General features: G+C 39.4%; 1 protein-coding gene across 1 annotated transcript in view; it reads left to right on the top strand.

Annotated features, from left to right (window-relative positions):
* LOC123576945 (dynamin binding protein) overlaps window positions 1–12,893 on the top strand; it is a 114,725-nt gene that overhangs the window by 18,978 nt on the left and 82,854 nt on the right. Inside the window, exon 2 of the mRNA XM_045438549.1 lies at window positions 1,107–1,242. The gene's annotated coding sequence lies outside the window, so the exon portion shown is untranslated. The remainder of the gene's footprint in view (window positions 1–1,106; window positions 1,243–12,893) is intronic.

Here is a 12,893-nt window from a genome sequence, read left to right as displayed (position 1 = left end):
GTGGGAGGCACTGTATAGTCACACAGCAAAGAGTATGGAGCTGTAATTCTGTTATAAAGAAGGTGATGAATTTATTTTTATTTTTTTATTTTTGAGACAGTGAGAGACAGAGCATGAGCAGGGGAGGGGCAGAGAGAGAGGGAGACACAGAATCTGAAGCGGGCTCCAGGCTCTGAGCAGTCAGCACAGAGCCCGACGCGGGGCTCGAACTCACAGACCGCGAGATCATGACCTGAGCCGAAGTCGGATGCTCAACCGAGTGAGCCACCCAGGCGCCCCAAGAAGGTGATGAATTTTGAACAGCAATTTGATCAACAAGAGTATTATAAGTACAAGAAATAGCTGGACAATGGGACACCTGGGTGGCTCAGTCGGTTAAGCGTCCGACTTCGGCTCAGGTCATGATCTCACGGTCTGTGAGTTCGAGCCCCGCGTCGGGCTCTGTGCTGACTGCTCAGAGCCTGGAGCCCGCTTCAGATTCTGTGTCTCCCTCTCTCTCTGCCCCTCCCCTGTTCATGCTCTGTCTCAAAAATAAATAAACATTAAAAAAAAATTATAAAAAAAAAAAAGAAATAGCTGGACAAGGCATGAATACAGAAGCGAATAGACATGGGTATAGAAATGACTAAAAGGTGTCAAAGATGTTGTTAGAGGATTGGAACAAATTGTGAATTATGGTGCTCCACTGATTCACAATACTAGTTTTCTGTGTTACTGCTATCAATTTTAAGTCACAGCACTATGGTGTAAAGACAGTAAATATTTCTTTATTTATCTAAGTCATATTTTACCTATCCCAAGTTCTCTTCCACCTGGTTGTTGGCAACTTTAATTTTAGGTATCATTGGAGTCCTTCCTTCCCTGCACCCAGTAGTATCAGAGAGATTCCTGGATCTACACAGTAGAAAACTGGAGGGGGAGCTGTATCTTTAGGCTACAGTGGTTGCTTCCTAATATTATGGAAAATCCTACCATTCACATATACAAAGTTCAGAGAGTTTAAAATGTAGAGTTAAAAAAAAGGTACTCTATGAACTCAAGAAGTTTAATATGAAACATTTGCGAATACAAAATGCTATGAAACGCTTCTGTCCTTTCTCTCCTAGATGGAAAAACCGGTATCAGACTTATATTCTCACTGTAAACAACTCTAAAACTGGGAAAACACAGGAGGCAGCTGTTTTCAGGCATCAGGCAATAGGCAGCGCTGGTCTGTGATCCTGGAAAGAAAGGAAACACCAGGTGAGTCCCGTATTCACCCTGGCTCTTTGCCTGGGAACATTTTCCCAATTACAGCCCAGGGAGGTGGCACTCAAGTGAGAGCAATGGGCTCCCTGAACAGAGGAGGAAGAACTCAGAGTTTAGGGCTACCAAAAGGGCTGAATTGTAGAACAGGGTACAGGAGGAGAGGGAGCAGCATATAGGTGTAGGGGGCAGGAATCTGCTTGGGTATTTACCTCAGTTCCTTGGCCAAGGGTCAGGTTGGGCATGCACAGGGAAGACTCTGTGAGACCTGATGCGGAGTGGCTGCTGTGGGGCTGAGAAGTGAACAAAGACACCTGAGGGTGCACAGTGCTCAGAAATGTTGGTGTTCTATTCCAGCCAGAGTGAGAGAACTTGATGAGCATTTAAGGTATGAATTTGGGATCCCAGATAGGACAACTTTAGGAGTGAGTACAATACCCTATAGTAGGGGCACCTGGTGGCTCAGTCCGTTAAGCATTCGACTTTGGCTCAGGTCGTGAGCTCATGATTCGTGAGTTCAGGCTCTGCATCAGGCTCTGCATTGATGGTCTGGAGCCTGCTTGGGATTCTCTCTCTCTCCTTCTCTTTCTGCCCCTTCCCCCTCCCCCTCAATAAATACACAAACTTAAAAAAAAAAAAATACCCTAGAGTAAAGGCTGTACCTTAAGACTAGGGACAGAACCAAAATAAACCCACCTGACATGGCATAAAACCAAACCTATCAGGATCAAGAGGAACTTCCAGTAATTTAACTGCTTGTCAAACCAAAATTCAACACCCATTAAAGGAACACAACATAATCCAGACTGTGTACAACATATCATCCACCATACTTAGCATACAATAAAAATTACAAAAGCACAAAGAAGTGAAACTATGACAAGCAAAAATGTGACCCATCCTATGGAGAAAACATACAACACATCCTATGATGGTCCAGGTGATGGATTTAGCACACAAGGAATTTAAAGCAGCTGATATAAATGTGTTCAGATATTTAAAAGAAAACATGGACATAATTAATGAATATATGGGGAACAGTGGCAGAGAAATGGAACTATTAAAAAGAGCCAAATGGAAATTCTAGATTTCCAGATGGAAAAGTACAATAGCTAAAATAAAGATTAACTGGATGGATTCATGAGAGCAGGAGAGACATGCAGAAGAAAGAGTCCAATGAACTAAATAAACTGAATCTAAACTGAATAGCCAAGAGCAAAAAGATTGGAGCTAGGGGATAACAAAGCTGTAGTGACTGTGAGGCAATATCAAGTAGTTTAACATATATCTAATTGGAGTCCCATAAAGATAGGAGGAAAGACGAGGAAGAAATATGTGAAGAAATAATGACCACAGTTTCCCTAAATTTAATGACAGACATCAGCCCACAAGTCCCAAAATCTCAGTGAACCTCAGACAGTAAATATGAAGGAAACAACACCTGAGAACATTGTACTCACCTGCTGAAAACCAAAGATAAAAACAAAAATCTTTTTTTTTTAATTTTTTTTATCATTTATTTATTTTTGAGACAGAGAGAGACAGAGCATGAACAGGGGAGGGGCAGAGAGAGAGGGAGACACAGAATCTGAAACAGGCTGCAGGCTCTGAGCTGTCAGCACAGAGCCCGACGCGGGGCTCAAACTCACGGACTGTGAGATCATGACCTGAGCCGAAGTCGGACACTTAACCCACCAAGCCACCCAGGCGCCCCAAAAATCTTAAGAGTAGTCAAAGTAAAAAGATATGTACAGAGAACAAAAGTAATAATGATAGCTGACTTCTTATCTGAAATTGGCAGAAGACAGTGGAACAACATCTCTAAAGTTTGAAAGAAGAAAAACAAAACTGTCAATCCAAAATATTATACTAAGCAAAAATACCTTCCAGAAATGGAAGTGAAATAAAAACATTTTCAAATAAACTAAAGCTGAGAGAATTTGTTGCCCGGAGACTTAATATTGCAAGAAATGCTAACGGATGTTCTTTAGGCTGACGGGAAATGATACCTGAAAGAAACTCAGATCTATAGAAAGGAATAAAGAGCACTAGAAATGGTAATTATATAGGCAAATGTGAATGACTTTTCCTTCTTTATTTAAAGGACAACTGATTATTTATAACAAAAATGGCATTGTATTATCAGGGTTTATAATAATTGTACCAATTATTTATTGCTGTGTAACAGATCTTCTCCAAAATTAATGGCTTAACACAATAAGCATTTATTGTCTTACAGTTTCTGTGGGTTGGGAATTCAAGAGTGGCTTAACTGGATGTTTCTGGTTCAGAGTCTGTCATGAATTGCCATCGAGATATTGTCTGGGGCTGTACTGATCTGAAATCTTGACTGGGGCTCTCAGCTCTCCTTTTAAGATCTCAAATAGCTATTGGCAGGAGGCCTCATTATTCATCATGTGAGCCTCTCCATAAGGCTGCCTGAGTGTCCTCACGAATTAGTTTTGGAAATCACATACTGTCGCCACCACCACATTCTGTAGTTTAGAAATGAGTCACTAGCAAAGCCCACAATTAAGAGGAAAGGAACTATGCTCCTCTCTTTGAAGGGAGCGGTATCTAAAAATTTGTGGAGATACTTTAAGGCTACCACAAATATGTAGAGGTAATATATATGATAGAAATAATACAAGGTACAGGATGGAGTGGTAAATGGAATTATACTGTTGTACAGTTTATACAGTGTATATAAAGTGGTATAATATTAATTCTAAGTAGATGCATATTGTACTCCCTAGAGCAACCGCTTGAGAAATCCAGAGGTATAGCTCAGAAGCCAATAGAGGAAATGAAATGGAATACTAAAAAATATTTGACTAGCTCACAATATTGCAGGAAAGAAGGAACAAACCAATAGGACAAGTAGAAAAGAATTGCCATACCAATAACACTAAATGTAAATAATCTAAATATGTTAATTTAAAAGTATAAATGATCAGACTTATCAATTAACTGTTTAAAAGAGAGGCATTTGAGAAATAAGTCAGAGAAAGACAAATACTGTGTGAACTCACTTATATATGGAATCTAAAAAAGGCCAAACTCGTAGAAACAGAGTTGAATGATAATTGCTGGGGGCTGAGGGATGGGAGAAATGGGGGAATATTGGTCAAAGAGTACAAACTTCCACTTATAAAATGAATAAGTTCTGGGATCTAATATACCAGATGGTGACTATAGTTAATAGTACTGTATTGTATACTTGAAAATTGCTAAAAGAGTAGGTTTTCAGTGTTCTCACACAAAAATTCTAATTTTGTGAGATGATGGATGTCTTAACTAATCTTATTGTGGTAATCATATTGCAATATACACATGTATGAAATCATCACATCATATACACAATGTCATATGTCAATTATACAATGTCATATGTCAATTATATCTTCATAAAGCTGGAAGAAAAAAGAGATGTACTTTAAATATAAAAGCATAGATATGTTGGAAGTAAAAAAAAAAAATAGAAAAATATAAACCATGTAAACAGTATGGAAAAAGCTGACATGGCTATATTAGTGTCAAAGAAAGTAGACTTTAAGGAATATTAACAAGATAAAGAGGGATATGTTGTTATGATAAAAGTCAATTCATCAAAATGATTGAAAAATTCGAAATGTGCTAATAACAGAACTTTAAAATACACGAAGAAAAACTAACAGAATTAAAGAGAAAAACAAATCCCAATAAGAGTTAGGGGTTTAATTCCCCTTTCTCAGTATTGACAGAGCAAGTAGATAAAAATCAACAAGGATATTTATGATGTGAATGCTGCCATCAATCACCTTAACCTAACTGACATTTATAGAACACTATTCTCAACAACTGCAGAATGTACATTATTTTCAAGTGTGGATAGAGCACTCACTAAGATAGACCATATGCTGGGCCATAAACATCTCGGTAAATTTTAAATAATACAGAGTATGTTTTCCTACCACAGCAGAATTAAACTGGAAGTTAATAACAGAAAGATCTCTGGGTATTTGGAGTATTTGGAAAGTAAACAATGCACCCCTAAATAACCCATAGTTAAAAGAACAAATCATATGGGAAATTGGAAAATATTTTTGGTTGAATGAAAATGAAAGCATCGTATCAGAATCTGTGGGATGCAGCGAAAGCAGTGTTTAGAGGGAAAGTTGTACCTTTAGATGCTTATATTTAAAATGAAGAAGGATTTATTTTTTTATTTTTTATTTTTTTTAAATTTTTTTTCAACGTTTATTTATTTTTGGGACAGAGAGAGACAGAGCATGAACAGGGGAGGGGCAGAGACAGAGGGAGACACAGAATCGGAAACAGGCTCCAGGCTCTGAGCCACCAGCCCAGAGCCCGACGCGGGGCTCGAACTCACGGAACGCGAGATCGTGACCTGGCTGAAGTCGGACGCTTAACCGACTGCGCCACCCAGGCACCCCAAATGAAGAAGGATTTAAAATCTGTTATCTAAGTTTTCACAGGAGTGAGGAAAAAAAAACTAATTAAACGTAAGGTTGAAGGAGGGAAATAACAAAGAAAGAAGAAATCAGTGAAATAGAAAACAAACAATAGAGATATTTAACAATGTCAAAAGTTGATTCTTTGAAAAGATCAATAAAATTGATAATCTTCTAGCAAGACTAAGAAAAAAAGAGAAAGCGAAATTTTCCAATATCATTACAGATCATACAGATATTAAAAGGTCAATAAAGGAATATTATGAACAACTTTATGCCAGTAAATTTGATAGCTTAGATTAAATGGGCACTTTCTTGAAAAATATAACTTACTAAAACTGAGACAAGAATATAAATTTTCAATAGCCGTATATCTGATAAAAATATTGAGTATTTAATTGAAAATCTTTCCTTGATGTTCTACAGGCCCAGGTTATTTTACCGATAATTCTATCAAATATGTAAGGTTGAAACAATACCAGTCTTAACATAGATTTTTTTCAGAAAATAGAGGAGAAAGGAGCACTTCCCAGTTCTTTATGTGGCAAGCCTATCCCTTATACACAAATCTGACAAAGACATTTAACGAAAAGATTAGAGACCAATATCCCTTTGGGAGCATAGGTATAAAATCTTCAACAAAATAGTAGCAAACTGAAATTTGCAGTATATAAAAAGAATAATAGGGGCACCTGGCTGGCCCAGTGTGCAACTCTTGATCTCAGGATTGTGAGTTCAAGCCCATGTTGGGTATAGAGATTACTAAAAAAAATAAACTAAAAAAAAAAAAAAAAAGAATAATACATCATAAGCAAATAGGGTTTATTCCAGGAATGCAAGGGTGATTTAACATTTGAAAATCATTTTAATTTGCCATATTAACAGAATTAAGGAGAAAAAATACGATTGTCTAAAAACGTTTATCAGTAGATACAGAAAAAACCATTTGATAAAACTCACTTATTCATGTTTTTTTTTTTTTTTTTTTTTAAAGGGCAGAACAAAACAGTACACACGACTGAGGCAAAGTCCTGAACTATGCCCTTCATTTCTTTTGGCAGGAATCACAACTATCACAGACATGCTAGCTGCCCAGAAGGCCCAGCAAAAGACCCCATGCAATCTCTAGGACAAAGTTAATTAATTGCTCTATGATTGTGTGCATTTGCTCTTTGTTAGGAAACTAGCATTCCAGCTTATCTCAACTACCAGACACACTTGTTATTTTCTGTAGCAAATCTGTAATCTTATTATTAAAATGTCATCTTAGTTTTCTATCTGTCATGGCAGTCTGTCATACAAATCTCCCACCTGTTTTGTCCTCTTTTTATCTTATCCTAGCTACTATTTATGCGTCACTCCCAGATTTCCATATAGGGTTTCCATATAGATACATTATTTTCTTTACATATCCTACCACTGCTCCCTCTGCTCTGGTCAGAGATCTTTTCACACCGATGAACCTTTTTACTGTTGAATTTTACATTCAGACATCCTGATTTAGGACATTAAATCCTTCTGGTTGACACCGAGGAATCAGTCATTCATTGGGTTTGCTATGCCTTGGCCGTTACTCTCTGGTTCATCTTAAATAGAAATTACCAGAAGATTCCATATATACATTTTCCTTTCAAGTATAGTGGCTCTAGTTTCTACAAATGGCAAGTGTGTGGGTTTTTTTTTTTAAGATTTAATTTAAAAAATTTTTTAGAGAGAGAGTGCCCATGAGCGGGGAGAGGGAGAAGGGGAGAGGGAGACAGAGAGAGAGAGAGAATCTTAAGCAGGTCCCTCTGTGGAGCCCGACGCAGTGTTGATCCCATGACTCTGGGATCATGACCTGAACTGAAATCAAGAGTCAGCTGCTGAACCAACTGAGCCACCCAGGCACCCCAAGTGTTAGTTTTTGTTATTTGCTTGTATAAAGCTGCTGGTTCCTGTTTTCCATGGTGCTTGGATAGTGGTGCTCCTTGAGATAACCTAAATCACCCACCCTAAGAATGGTCTCAGCTATGTTTAACTCCAGTTGGACAGTTTTTCTTTCCTAGTTTTCTTCCTCAGAATCTTTCATTTTCAGAATTGCTTTCCTGATTCTTCCTTCTAAAATATCAAGAGTATTTTATAAAGTAGGCTGAAGGGTAGAGAAACTCTTCATGTCTTTTTAAACCTTTTTCTTTAGCGCAGAACTAGCTTGCCCTAGAAACAGATAAGGGAAAGAAACAAGATGCCTACCTTGCAGATCTTTGTAACACTTATCCTCACAGTTTGGAACACTGGGTTACATGTTCCCTGGAAACAGCCCTACAAACTGCCTGTCTTCACATGTTTGTGGTTATCTGTGGCCTCACCCTAAAGTTTCATTTTATAGTGTCACCTTCATCTGCACTTCTGCAACTGCTAAGGGATGTTTTATCTGGGCATTTATTACACCCACAACCCAGTGGGGTTGTGAATTTTAATGTATCACTAAGCTGCTTAGCTCAGACATGTCCAATGTATTTACTCATGTGTCAGCATTTCTTAAATTTCCACCCATAATTGAGATTCATGCATGATTTAAGAAATGTGTACCTGAAAGAGTACTTAAGGAACTCTTAGGTCTACCCATCTGAAAATATTTCTTTAATGGAAATATCCTCAACCTTGATAGGCCCTGAACTAGTAATTTTGGGACCTTCCTCCACCAGTGCAATTTTGTCAAAAAGACAAAATTGATGTAGAGACATATAAGCGAATTTTTACAAAATATTTTTTGGCTTCTACTTTATTTTAGATGAGAAGTGTTTGGTTTAAACCCTGAAGGGAACTGAAGGGCCCTTCCATGATTGGCAGAAAGTCAGATATATATCCTGTCCATCTGCTGAGGTTGCTGCCTTCCAGCTTGGGACCAGTTTGAAATAAGCAAATGTAATGTGAATTGTAAGACAGTTTATAATAGTAGATTCCTTTCCTACCTTCATTACTCTGATCATTCCATCTAAGTCAGAACAGGTTTTTCATTTTTTCCTAGGAGTCCGACATTCCACAGCTTGTTTAACCAAAATATATGTTGTGAGTCAGTGCTCTTGTCATCAGAAGAGCAGTAGGCAGAAGGAGGTTGAAGGAGGACAGGTTGGCCCTGACTGTGTTACTCAGCCTCGTGGGGGATGCCATGATCAAGATGGGTTCTACTTTTCCTCCTCATCTGTTGCTAGTTCTCTGAGTAGTCACCTGGCAGTGACTGTTGACCTTCTGTCCAAAATGAACTCCGGTGACATAAACCAGAAGGGGAAATGCTGTTTCCTTAGCTTCTCTCATTTCCTTCCTGAAAGGAAGAACTTCATTTTCTGACACCTCTGATCCTTTCACACAAAGGAAAGAGACTATTCTTTTTATCCCTGTATTTTTAATAAGACAACTGCACAATTGTCTTTTTTCTTTTTTTAATTTGAGAGAGAGCACACGAGTGGGGGAGAGGGGCGGAGAGAGAGAGAGAATCTTTAGCAGATTCCATACTCAGCATGGAGCCCAAGACAGGGCTCGATCCCACAACCCTGCGATCATGACCTGAGCCAAAATCAAGAGTTGGACACTCAACCCACTGAGCCACCCAGGTGCCCTCCACAATTGCTTTTTGAAATTAAATATCATTTCTCATTGCACTATTAAAATTTTTAAAATGGATTTCCATTCCCAAAAGGTAATATTTTTGAGAAAGTCAGTTTCAAGACATAAAGAAATTCTCACATGCTCATGAAAGCATATTCCTTTGAAGGAACCTATACTGGAGAGTCCCCACAAAGAGGCCCCCTTCCCCAGCTTTTGTCAGGTAGGCAAAGATGTACCTGCTCCAGGGCTCCCCCCTTGCAGGACCAAACAAGAAACAAGAAAGGAGAAACAGCAGTCCTTCGTTTAGGAAACCTCTTCAGAAATTTTGTTTTGGAATCCCAGAGTTTAGACTCACACTATGAATTGGGAAATGAAAGTGTCACTAGTGCTTTCTGAAAGAATAAATTTTCAAAACTCTCCTACATTGTATCCTACTTTCCTAATGGTAAAACAGATGGCTCGGAATTTTGAAACAAGAATTTAGAGTCTGGGTCCCACGCACGAGATCCATCAAAAGTGAGGCTATTTTTTTAGTGGAGTAATCCAGGCATTAGTAATTTTATTCATATTTTTTAAAGGTTTCAAAATTTGCATCTCTAGCTCTTCTCTCTCATCTGGATTTAGAATGGTAGATTTAGGAAACCAATTTTATAGTTTTGTGGATTCTTTGTCCCCATTTTTTTTCATGCACATTTCTCAGAAATCCTGAAAATTCCTTTGGGCATGTATCCATCAGGGGCCTAGCAAAATATGGAAGGCACGCCGAAGGTGGATCATTTGAGGAGGTTCTTCTTCGAATGGAATGGACAGGTGTGGGGAAAATAACAACCCCAGGCTTGCAGAAGAGCCACCTCAGGCCTGAAGGGGCAGGGAACCGGGAGCCAACCGATAGCCCAGCAGGGAAGGAGCCCGGGGAGTAAACACCCCGACTTCTCTGTCCTTCTACCGTCAGCTCTTCTGCTATGCCACCCGTTGGCTGAACCCAACTGGAAGCCAGAGGCAAGGGAGCACCTTGCTGCGGTTCTTGTGGGTCAGCTCTGAGGAGCACAGCACAGGGTGCAGGGTGGAGGAAGGTGGAGGACAGGCCCAGGAGGGAAATGGCAGACCCTCAGCACACACTTATTGTTCAGTGTCCTCAATCTGTACCAGGCTCAGCTCTTTCCTCAAAAGGCTGGTTTGGAAATTACTTATTAAGCTGTGTGATATCGGTATCAGGGTAAAAGTTTATAGTTTGTGACCTCAGGATTTTTTTTCAGTAATACGTTCAGACTTGCAGATGTGTTACTTATTAAAAATTACCAAAGTTCCCCAAGCCTTCTTTCCCTTCTATGACATACGTTTTAAAAACTCTTTTTTTACTGTGGTAAATGTATGTATAACCTAAGATTTACCATCTTAAACATTAAAACAATTTTTTTAAGTTTATTTATTTTGAGCGGGGGAAAGGGGCAGAGAGGGAGAGAGAGAAAATCCCACACAGGCTCTGCACTGGCAGCACGGGGCTCAAACCCACGAACCGTGAGATCACGACCTGAGCTGAAATCAAGAGTTGGATGCTTAACTGACTAAGCCACCCAGGCGCCCCCCATTTTGACCACTTTTAAGCGTTCTGTGGCATGAAATACATTGACACTGTTGTGCAGCCATCATCACCGTCTGCCTCCAGAACCCCTTCATCTTCCCCGGCTGAAACCCCATACCCATTTCCCCTCACCCCAGTCCCTGGGAGCCGCCATTGCACTTTCTGTTTCTTTGAGTTTGTTCTTGAATGATCATACAAATGAAATCACATAGTATTTGCCTTTTTGTTTGTGAGTTAGCATGATGTCTTCAAGTTTCATCCATGTTGAAGCGCGTGCCAGATTGTCCTTCCTTTTTAAGGCTGAATGATGTTCCGTTGTATGTCTGCACCACAGTTGTTTTCTTTTTATCCCAAGTTTTTATTTAAATTTGGGCTTGTTAACATACAGTGCAATATTAGTTTCAGGTGTAGAACTGAGTGATTTGTCACTTACATAGGACACCAGGTGCTCATTACAAGTGCCCTCCTGAATACCCATCACCCATTTAACTCATCCCCTCACCCACTTCTCCCCCCCAGTAATCATCACTTTGCTCTCTATAGTTAAGAGTCTGTTTCTTGGTTTGCTTCCTTTTTTTTTCTCCCCATGTTTATTTTTGTTTCTTAAATTCCACATATGAACAAAATCATATGATATTTGTCCCTCTCTGACTGACTTCACTTAGCATAATACTTTCTAGTTCTATCCATGTCATGACAAATGGCGAGATTTCGTTCTCTTTTATGGCTGAGTAATAATTCTGTTTTGTGTGTGTGTGTGTGTGTGTGTGTGTGTGTGTGTGTGTGTGTGTATATATATATATATATATATATATATATATAACATCTTCTTTATCCATTGGTTGATGGACATTTGGGTTCCTTCCATAATTTGGCTGTTGTTGATACTATAAACATTGGGGTGCATGTAGTCCTTCAAATTAGTATTTTGGTATCCTTTGGGTAAATACCTGGTAGTGCAACTGCTGGATTGTAGGGTAGTTGTATTCTTAACTTTCTGAGGAACCTCCATACTGTTTTCCAGAGTGGTTGCACCAGTTTGCATTCCACTAAATGTAAGAAGGTATGCTACATTTTGTTTATTCATCTGTGGATGGATAGTGGTTGTGTGTTACACATTTTATTTTATTTTTAAAAGTTTATTTATTTGAGAGAGAGGGAGAGAGAGAGAGATCGAGCAGGGGGAGGAGCAGAGAGAGAGGGAGAGAGAGAGAATCCCAAGCAGGCTCCACACTGTCAGCAAGGAGCCTGATGCAGGGCTTGAATTCACCAACCATGAGATCATGACCTGAGCCAAAATCAAGAGCCAGTTGCCTAACAACTGAGCCACCCAGGTGCCCCGTGATACACATTTTACTTTATGATCTTTTTAATTTTTATTTATTTTGAGAGAGAAAAGACACATGTACAAGCGGGGGAGGGGCAGAGGGAGAGAAAAGAGAGAATCCCAAGCAGGCTCCACACTGTCAGCACAGAGCCCAATGTGGGGCTCAAACTCATGAACCATGAGATCATGACCTGATCTGAAATCAAGAGTCAGATGCTTAACCAACTGAGCCACCCAGGGGTCCCCTGTGATCTACATTTTAAAATGTGATTTATTTCTGAGTATGTTCTCATTAAAACATTCACTATCATGACTGTAACCTATACATGTGCAGTGTGATGTCTCAGAAATCTACAAAGTGATATAAGAGGAAGGGCTATAGGAGCTGAGGCATGAAAGGTGGAAGTGAGCATGAGCAGGAGAGGTGGGCATCATTTGGAGAAAGTGGAGAATGGGGAGACTTTAAATATGTGCAAAGATGGGGGGACCCACCATGGAGAAAAAAGGGGCATGTAAACAAAGGAAAAAATTCTGGACAGAAAGTGCTTTATCGGAGCAGAGAGCATTTTGATTGGTTAGGATTGCACTGAGGGCTACTCAAGTGGGGTGAGGTGAGGCAAAAAAAAAAAAAGTGTGCTGTGGGCAGAGAAATTTAGAAAACTGGTTTACAAAGGATTCTTAGGGGGCACCTGGGTAGCTC

The sequence above is a fragment of the Leopardus geoffroyi genome, chromosome D2 (genome assembly GCF_018350155.1).
Source record: "Leopardus geoffroyi isolate Oge1 chromosome D2, O.geoffroyi_Oge1_pat1.0, whole genome shotgun sequence".
Lineage (NCBI taxonomy): Eukaryota > Metazoa > Chordata > Mammalia > Carnivora > Felidae > Leopardus > Leopardus geoffroyi.
The sequence above is the reverse complement of the archived record's forward strand: the minus strand, read 5'-3'. Positions and strand labels throughout refer to the sequence as shown.